This window comes from Macrobrachium rosenbergii, chromosome 44 (genome assembly GCF_040412425.1).
Source record: "Macrobrachium rosenbergii isolate ZJJX-2024 chromosome 44, ASM4041242v1, whole genome shotgun sequence".
Taxonomy (NCBI): domain Eukaryota; kingdom Metazoa; phylum Arthropoda; class Malacostraca; order Decapoda; family Palaemonidae; genus Macrobrachium; species Macrobrachium rosenbergii.
Window position 1 is genome coordinate 35,795,769 of NC_089784.1, and position 9,801 is coordinate 35,805,569.

General features: G+C 35.2%; 1 long non-coding RNA gene across 4 annotated transcripts in view; it reads right to left on the reverse strand.

Annotated features, from left to right (window-relative positions):
• Positions 1–1,264: 1,264 nt before the first annotated feature.
• The window catches only part of LOC136829524 (uncharacterized), a 28,284-nt gene continuing 19,747 nt past the window's right edge, over positions 1,265–9,801 (reverse strand). For all 4 annotated transcript variants that reach the window (XR_010850410.1, XR_010850409.1, XR_010850411.1 and 1 more), the window contains 2 exons: positions 4,676–4,819; positions 1,265–1,659 (listed from right to left, as the gene is read on the reverse strand). This is a non-coding gene — a long non-coding RNA (uncharacterized lncRNA). The remainder of the gene's footprint in view (positions 1,660–4,675; positions 4,820–9,801) is intronic.

Here is a 9,801-nt window from a genome sequence, read left to right on the forward strand (position 1 = left end):
TTTTTTTTCTGGGCAGAATATTTGCAGCTTTAGCTACTCTTCTGGCATCCCATTTCCTGTATTTATGCCCATCTGGGCAGGACTCCAACCTATTTCAATGTTGACATTGCAGTAGTTTAGACATCTCCAAAGACTCCATGTTGGAAAGCAGTTCATAACAGAATAACAAACCATAAAAGAGAAACAACAAAGAAAAACATAGAGGATAAACAACAAAGCACAACAAATAAGATGAATAACAAATGATCTGAGGTGAGACTCATGTCATTTACTCAACACAAAAATATTTGCCTCTAGTTTGAGTTCCTGAAGTTCCAACAATTTGACTGGCGGATTAGGAAGATCATTCCACAATTTGAATTGAACTGAATATAGAATTTAGGCCAAAGGCCAAGCACTGGAACCTATGAGGCCACTCAGCACTGAAACGGAAATTGACAGTAAAAGGTTTGAAAGGTGTAACGGGGAAAACCTCGAAGTTGCACTCTGAATCAACTATTAGGAGAGGGTGGAAAATAAGATGGAAGAAAGAGAATATGAAAGGAAGTACAGTAAAAGGAATGACAAGGGTTGCAGGTAGGGGCCACAGGCATGCTGCAAAGAACCTTAAGTAATGCCTGCAGTGCACCGCATGAGGTGCACTGACGGCACTAACCCCCCCATGGGGCAATCCATAATTTGGTCACAACAGGAATAAAACTCCTGGAACACAGGGTTACCCTGAACCTCCCAGAAAAAAAGGTGACTTGAAATTGACAGTTTAGCTCTCGATGCAAATGATGATCATTATCAGGCAAAAATACTGATATAGTATGGACAGTGACCCAATTGAATTATGGTGACAGAGATGAATACCAAGACCGGAGACAAGGAATTAAATAGAAATTAAGATTTTTCCAAGTTTCATGATGTAAGTCAGGTGCTGCAAACAATATTCAAAACAATCAAGAATAAAAATATTTCCCCAAGACAGACAGGACTCCTTCTCTATGGGTACAGGCTGGAGAATGCCCAAAATATACATGACACCAAATGTCAAGTTTTGAAAGCATATAAGTTGAAGGATTTTTTCAGAATCCTCATCTTTTTCAATTATGCTAATGATAAAATTTTTATAGAGGTGCAATTTAATAAATAACATCTAAACCTTTTCATTAATAGTGACAAATCCTTCATTGCAGCCCTGTCAGAGCCAAATAAATTGGCTCACTGGTCTGGTAAATCTACTTAATAATAATAATAATAATAATAATAATAATAATAATAATAATAATAATAATAATAATAATAATAATAATAATGGATAGGACTTCTAAACCCCTGAAAGACATTTTGGGTGAATTTACGGTCAAGCATGATGACTAGACTTCTAAATCAACTCTCCATGTAATGTGATAACACTTTTAACAAATTCATAAGTACAGTATTTTTGTCATTTTTGCTTTGTCCTTCAATTAATTCAAATGGAAACCAAGCCTCAATACTTCACACGTAGAGGCAAACAATAATGACCATCTGATCTACCAGGCTGCTATTAAGTCTTCGGGATCTTCACATGCCACTGTTGGTCAAGCTAAATCTGTCTGCTGCTTTCCCATCCACTAAGAGATCTCAAGCTACAGCGAGTCCTCACAGGGGCCGACAAATGAGAACAGTAACCTGTAATGAAAAAAATGACAACTATAAATTCAAAGTTGTAATTTGGGCACTTTTTCATACAAAATAATGCAATGACCTAACATACCCTTGCCTTAATAACACATGTTCTGACCAGAACCTTTAATTTTAATAAACAGAAATAATTATTTGAATAAAATTACCATAACGAGAATTCTTCCAGAATATAAAATAGTATAAAGACATCTGCCAGCAAAAAAAAAGAACAGCTTAAAATATCTCCATTCCTAGAATACTAAAACCTCTTATCATACCTCTGCTTAATACCCAAAAATTAAGCAGTTTGCTATCTGCTTCAAATGAAGTGATAATTACTTGGAAGTTTTTCTCGAATGAGTGATTATACAATGAGATGGGACCTGTGATCAATGTTCCCATTCACAATTTGGTGTACATTGCCTGTGTGGTTTGGGGGCCCCGTGTTTCATGGTACTGTACGGTTGCATTTTCTTATTAACAGGAAAAAACCATGAGTGCCATCACATTTCTCACAGTTGCAAGAATGTATACAGTAGTCACTTTACCACCTTACTTCATCCCAATTTCAAGCGAAACCTTGCCCTATTTTCTATTTCAGATGGGCAATACACAGAATTTAGGCCAAAGGCAAAGCACTGGGGCTTATGACGATGAGGTCATTCAGCGCTGAGATGGAAATTGACAATAAAAAGATTAGAGGTGTAATAGGAGGAAAACCTCAAACTTGCACTATGAAACAATTATTAGGAGAGGATTGAGGAAAGTAAGATGGAAGGAACAGAATATGAACAGAGGTACAGTCAAAGGAATGGAAGGGGTTGCAGCTAAGGTCCACAGGGGGACTGCAAAGAACCTCAAGTAATGCCTACAGTGCGTCGCATGAGATGCACTGACGGCACTACACCCCTACGAGATACCATTTCCAAATCTCCAGAAACAAGGATAAAAGTAGGTCAACCAAGGTTAGACAGATGATTTACATAACTGATCAATTTGGCAAACTTCATCAGTTGAAAAACTCGCAGTGAGGTTAAGACTGAATCTGCAACGTTTGCACCAGTGGTGAGATGAATGACGATTAGGAAACCATGGAAACAAGCTGCATCACAGACTGACTAAGCCTACAGTGCAAAGGAAAGGAAAGGCTGGCCTCTAACTACTACATCAACTTAAACCCCAATTTCTATAAAGCTCCATTTGACTCTGTCAGCAAACATTTTGTGAAATAATGTGAATTTGTAATCAGGTAATCCAGGACTTTGGAAAGTAGCTCTTCAATTTAACAAGACTCTCTGGGGTCTAGCTAGCTTTCTGATAAGTAACAAAGACTATATATCACAGCTTGCCCTTGAATATTTTCTGAATATCTTACAGCTATATGCAATACTATATACAGTACGTAGTTCCTAACCCACACTAACCTACACTTTACACTTAACCCTGAATGGATGGGAATCCTCATATGAGTATCTGTAACAGGTTTTGGGTAATAGACGAGAATCCTCATATTAGTATTAATACAGTATTACGAGTCATTCAGTTTGGATGAATTTAGTGGGAAAAATGATCATTGCACTTCAATGATCCATAAATGACTTATGGCAACTATTTGGATGAGCTTGGGAGAGACATCGATCAGTATGCCTTGAGATTTCAGAAGGGAATGTACTGCCTCTCAGCCACTCCAGGACGTCTTTTTATTTATTTGCTCATAAATATACCCAGGAATTGCTGATGATTTATTTCTTTTATGATAGTATGTCAGCTACAATCGTAATTTTGCAAAGAGAAGTGCAAAGAAATATCAGAAAAAACATGTACACCTCACAAAAAATTACTACATCTCTCCATCTCGGTAAATCTCGTAAATATCTTACAACAAATATATTCAGAATTTGTTACCAATTGTAGTTCTTATCTGTTATGATATTGTGTGAGCTATAATTATAATTTTACAAAATAATATAAATTATTAAAAAACATGCATAACTTGGTTAAATTAACATATTTTTAAGAGTGTTTTGTAAAAGAAGCCCCACGCAAATTTGTAAATAAGTCACTTTCAACTTCCTGTGGAAGGTAGGGAAAAATTTTTAGAATTTTTTTCTTACACCATGTGCATCTGCATATCTTCTTCTTTCCATTGATGTGTTTTTCCTTAAACTGGCCATTTAACCTGGTCTGGGGGTGTGCTTGATATATATTTAGCCTGTCCCTTGAGGGTGAACATTTAATTTAACTTATTTAAAAATTATATCTAAAATGGAAGCACAGTAAAAGTGAGGATGATAATGTAGCTGATAGGTACAGAAGTCCATGAAGTTGAGGTGTAACTACAATGAACCACTGACCTGTCAACCAGTCGCTTAGCCAGTCACCTAACCTGAGAGAGAGAGAGAGAGAGAGAGAGAGAGAGAGAGAGAGAGAGAGAGAGAGAGAGAGAGAGAGAGAGAGAGAGAGAGCTTGATGTGGGACCTACATACAAATTTATGGGCAGCAACCCCCAGCCACTGACTATATATACTAACTACAGTATATACAGCAAAACTATATAATATAATATAATATAATATAATATAATATAATATAATATAATATAATATAATATATAATATAATATACAGTAATATAAAATATCAACAGATACTAAACGTGCTATAGGAATGGAATATAAAACTTAGGCCAAAGGGCAAGTGCTGGGACCTATGAGGTCATTCAGTGCTGAAACGGAAATTGAGAGAAAAAAGGTTTGAAAGGTGTAACAGGAGGAAAACAACCTCGCAATTACACTATGAGACAACTGTTAGAAGGGAGTTGAGGAAAGTAAAATGGAAGAAAGAGAATATGAATGGAGGCACGGTACGAGGAATGAAATGGGTCGTAGCAGCCGAGGGCCATGGAAGAGATGCTGCAAAGATCCTCAAGCAATAGCTACAGCGGACAGTGTGAGGTGCACTGATGGCACTACCTCTCTCGAGGGGGTAAGGGTGTTATAGATATTAAAAATACATGTACATACCATCATAAATCTCATGTTCATCTTTCATCCTCAATATTCACGGTAATGGAGGTCATCACTATCACCATCTTGAGTGGAAGCTTGCGAACATTTCTGCGCTGCACAAATCCCGGACAGCGGCAAGTGTGACATCTCTCTCTATGTCTGTTAAATGGAGACAGTAATGAAAATGTTACTTCTCTATTCCTAATTCCAGAGGTCTTTACTCCTCACACCACTGGTACTGTGGAACAATCTCCCTGAGGATATCGTGCAGCTGGAACCTCAAAAGTTCAAGCAAGTATACAATGCGTTATACTATCCTACAACAATTCAACTTCTATTTTAATCATTTATTTATATTCCTAACTATTTATTTATGAAATAAATTAATTTATATTTTTCATTTCCTAATAACTAACATCTCTTCTTTCTGTAGTTCCCTTTACCTTCTGTTAATTCTTATGAACACCACAGTTCCTTGTTGGGCGAGTCGGTAGAGTTGTCGGCTAGCACTTGCTAGGCCCGAGTTCGAGTCTCCGGCCGTCTAACGAAGAATTAGAGGAATTTATTTCTGGTGATAGAAATTCATTTCTTGCTATAATGTGGTTCGGATTCCACAAAAAGCTGTAGGTCCTGTTTCTAGGTCCTTTGGGCCAGCCCTAGAAGAGCTGCTAGTCAGCTCAGTGGTCTGGTAAAACTAAGGTATACTTAACTTATGAACACCATGATGTTCTTTGGAAGCTTAACTTTTCAGTCAGTGGCCCCTTTGGTGGGCTTGTTCCATATGAATAGGGTTCATCCTCTGAATAATAATAATAATAATAATAATAATAATAATAATAATAATAATAATAATAATAATAATAATAATAATAATAATAATAATAATAATAATTGGATCTGTTTACACAGCATTTACAAACAAATATAACTCCATATTCACGCTCTTGGAATAACTATGCATCTACTTACACAGAATCTCGATACACACTCGTCTGCATCTAGATTGGCTGATCTAAATTGACACTGCATCTAGATACACACAATTGTGAAGCTGATCTTTTTGCACAAGGAAAATCATGTACAACGTAAGTTATATGCAAATAATTTCCTAAAAAATTATTTAACTTAAGACTATACTTATGTTTTTTTTTTTTTTTTAAATAAGGCAATAGACTCAGCTAATGATTGCCGTATTAAGAGTACAGGCAAATTAGCCATAATAGAATGTAGCTAAGATAAAGTCCTAACCTCAACCCAAACACAGTGTAAGTTCAGTAGGCAATTAAGAATTAACGAATGACGAAAGAGAATCTAGGCCTAACTTTGATGTTTTCCTTCCTAACTTTGGAAAGTATTTTGAGCACTGCCCTTAAACATCCACATTTTACGATTTTCAGTGACCTAGGCTAAGTTACAGGGTACTGAAAACAACATGTAGGTTTCTGGAGTTCTGTAATTGGAAAGAATTTATGGTTATTTGCTCAGTTTCAAGGAATAACTTCAAACTTGTTCAGAGTTTTCTGCAGACCGGGGTTATCTCGGAATTGACCAAAAATATTGAAAATTTTTATAAAACAAGGGAGGGGAAAACCCCACAACTTCCAAGTCGGGGCAGATGCCCTACAGTAGGTTAGGTTGGGGTCTCGACTAACTAAGATGGCCTAGGGTCTGACACCTTACAGCATAGCCTAGGATACTCTAGTTCACTAGGTACTGTTCAAGATTTCGTGTAATTAAGGTTAGGTTAAGTTTTTTTTGGCAAACTTTACTCAAACACATACTTATACTCTCCCAGTCTGCAGTCACTCCCCAGTTTCTGCCAGGGACTTCATACTCTAATATATTGAAGTTTAGTTAAGGTTAGGTTAAGTTTTTTGGCAAACTTTACTCAAACATACTTATACACCCCCCAGTCTGCAGTCACTCGCCAGTTTTTGCCAGGGACATAAAACTCTAATATATTTTAGTTTAGTTAAGGGTAGGTTAAGTGTTTTGGCAAACTTTACTCACACAAATACTTATACTCCCCCAGTCTGCAATCACTCCCCAGTTTCTGCCAGGGACTTCAACTCTAATATATTGAAGTGTAGTTAAGGTTAAGTTTTTTGCCAAAAAACTTAACCTGACCTTAATTACACTCCACCTTTAACAGTACCATACCTAGTGAATCTAGAGTAGCTTAGACTATGCTATGAGGTTTCAGAGTATGCACATGTACATATTTCTTTTTATGAACTGTGTGTGTCTATGCAGTTTGAAATTCATAACTCGACCCTGTACACTTTAATTTTTAATTGAATCTCTATCTGTATATGGCAAAAGCCAGTGAAACCCAAGATTCAGTAAACATGATAAAATGTGCACCCAAATCAGTAAAATGTGGATGTTAAAGGGCAGTCCACAAAACAGTTTTCCCAAATTAGGAAGGTAAACACCACAAATTAGGCTTAACTTCTCTTTTATCATTTGTTAATTCTTAATTCCCTACTGAACTTCCACTGTCTCGGTTTTAGGCTAGGACTCTATTTTACCTGTGTAAGTTGTGATTAACCTGCCTACTCACTTAACATGGCAATCATTAGCTGATCCCACTACCTAATTTTGTAAGAAAAGCAAAAATTATAAGTTAAATTTTAATTTAGTAAAATGTTTGCATATAACTTCAGTTCCTTGTGTTAAATATAATAAACAACTTTTACTAGTCACATTTTTTTATCTCATGACTCTTACAGCCTAAAAGTTTGTACTTTTCAAAATAATTCTTGACGGAAAGGGTAATATGTACTACATCACTTCCAAAGTCCTATTTCAATCTGTGAAGACTAAAGTTAATAGTTTGCATCTCACTTATCAGATAGCTCATGGATGCAAACTACTGTACAAATAACTTGGTTTTATCACTGTCAACATTAAAATAGAAACATTCGCCTTGTTTCAAAAATATTTAAGGTATAAATCTGATAACAGTTGAATTAGACTCCTGTACTGATTCTGAATACAAGATTTTCACAAAAGATATTTATTTTTAAAAGGTCTCACTTTCACATCCAGGCCTTATTACTTGTGTTTAATTTTTTTTTTTTATAAATGTGTCTTATTGAAACAATGGCACTGTACATTGATATACAATAGGCCTATATTGTATATTTTTTTTATGATACCTGGAAAGGCAAATTCCACATGCCAATACCTCCAACAAAAGGAAAATAAGAAGTAAAGAATACACTAAAAACTATAATACAAAGAAAAACCAATTGGAAAACTAATTACTATAAACGGTGAAATGAGACTTAAGTGAGCTTGTTGAAAAAAAAAAAGAAAAAAAAAAACACACATTTATGCCTAGTTTGAAATTCTGTAGTCCCAACAATTCAGCTAATAATGAGGAGGACCATACCATACTCTAAGTATAACTGGAAGTCAGGGCACGATGCCCTAGGTTAGGTTAGGTTAAGGGAATTTAGGTTAGGATATATGTGGTGTTTCTGGCAATTTTTTAATTCAAATACATACTGTACTTATACTGTACTCCCCCAACCTGCCTTCACTCCCAAGTTCCTGCATGTGACTTCAAACTTTGATATATTTCTCAATAAGCAAGCATATGTATGTAGGCTATTTCTAAATGTAAACTGCACCTATCCATGCAATTTGAAATTCATAGCTGTAATCTTCCTTAACATATTAACTCCAGCAACCCAATTAGCATTTCATCAAAACTCGATCCCTTACACTTTCTTAGTTTTTAATTAAATCTTTACCTGTATATAGCAAATGCCATTGTAACCCAAGACTCAATAAACACATTAAAATGTTTTTTATTACATAACTCTAGAAACCCATTACAATATGTTGTTTTTGATACCCTGTAACTTAGCCTAATGCACTATTGTATAACAGTAAAATGTAGATGTTAAAATAGCAGTGCACAAAATATATTTTTAAAATTAGGAAGGCATACATCAAAGTTAGGCCTAGCTTCTCTTTGTCATTTCTCAATTACTGAACTTCCAGTGTCAGGGCTTACGTTAAGACTATTTTAGTCATATGTTATGACTAACTTGCCTATTCACTTAACATGGCAATCATTGGCCGAGCCTACTAACCAAATCTGTAATAAGTTGCTGTACAGACTCCTTGTGCTTAATATTTCTGAGAAACAACCTTTACTTGCCACATTTTTTATCCCATGAATCTTACAACCTAAAAGTCTGAGCAACCTTTACTAGCCACATTTTTTATCCCATGGATCTTACAACCTAAAAGTCTGAACATAGTTGGACAACTCTCCATAGAGAGTGTAATACATCACTTTCAAAGTCCCTTTTCAATCTGTGAAGACTATAGTTAGTAGTTTGCAACTCACATCAGATTGCAAATGGATGCAAACTACTGTATATTAACTAGGCTTTGTCATTGTTAACTTGAAAATAGAAAGACCTTTCCGTCTTTCAAAAGTGTTTAAGGTATAAATCTGATAACACAATTGAATTAGATTTCTGTATTGATTTTGAATATAAGATTTTCATAAAAATTGTTCTTTATTCTGTAAGATTTAAAAGGTCTTATTTTCACATGTAGGCCTAATTAATTGTGTTCAGATTTTTATAAATCTTGTCTTGCAGCATTGGCACTATATTATCTAATTGGCCTATACAGCATTGCATATTTTTTATAGAATCTGGAAAGGCAAAATGCTACAAGCCAAAGACCCCCAACAGGGAAAGCAACCCAGCAGATAAAGGAAAATGAGAAGTAATGAATATAATACGTAAGAATAAACTACATAACAAAGTAAGGTCACGATTAAAAACCAAATAAAAAAACAAACAATCAATTAAATGAAACCCATGTAAGCTTGCTAAAAAAAAAAAAAATTGCAACAATTTCTAAATTCTGTAGTTCCAATGATTCAGCTAATGCAATTAGGAGGGCCACACCATAATTTGGTCATAACTGGAACAAAACTTATAGATAACTGTGTGGTACTGAATCATATAGAAGAAAATGCAAGGCTGTTGGAATTAACCGAATATCTACTATTCTACTTAATGGTGCACAGTCTAGTCTGGGAAAATTTTATAGGAGGAGAAAAACAAAAATGTTATAAAACATCCAAAATGACCTAGTTAAACAACAGT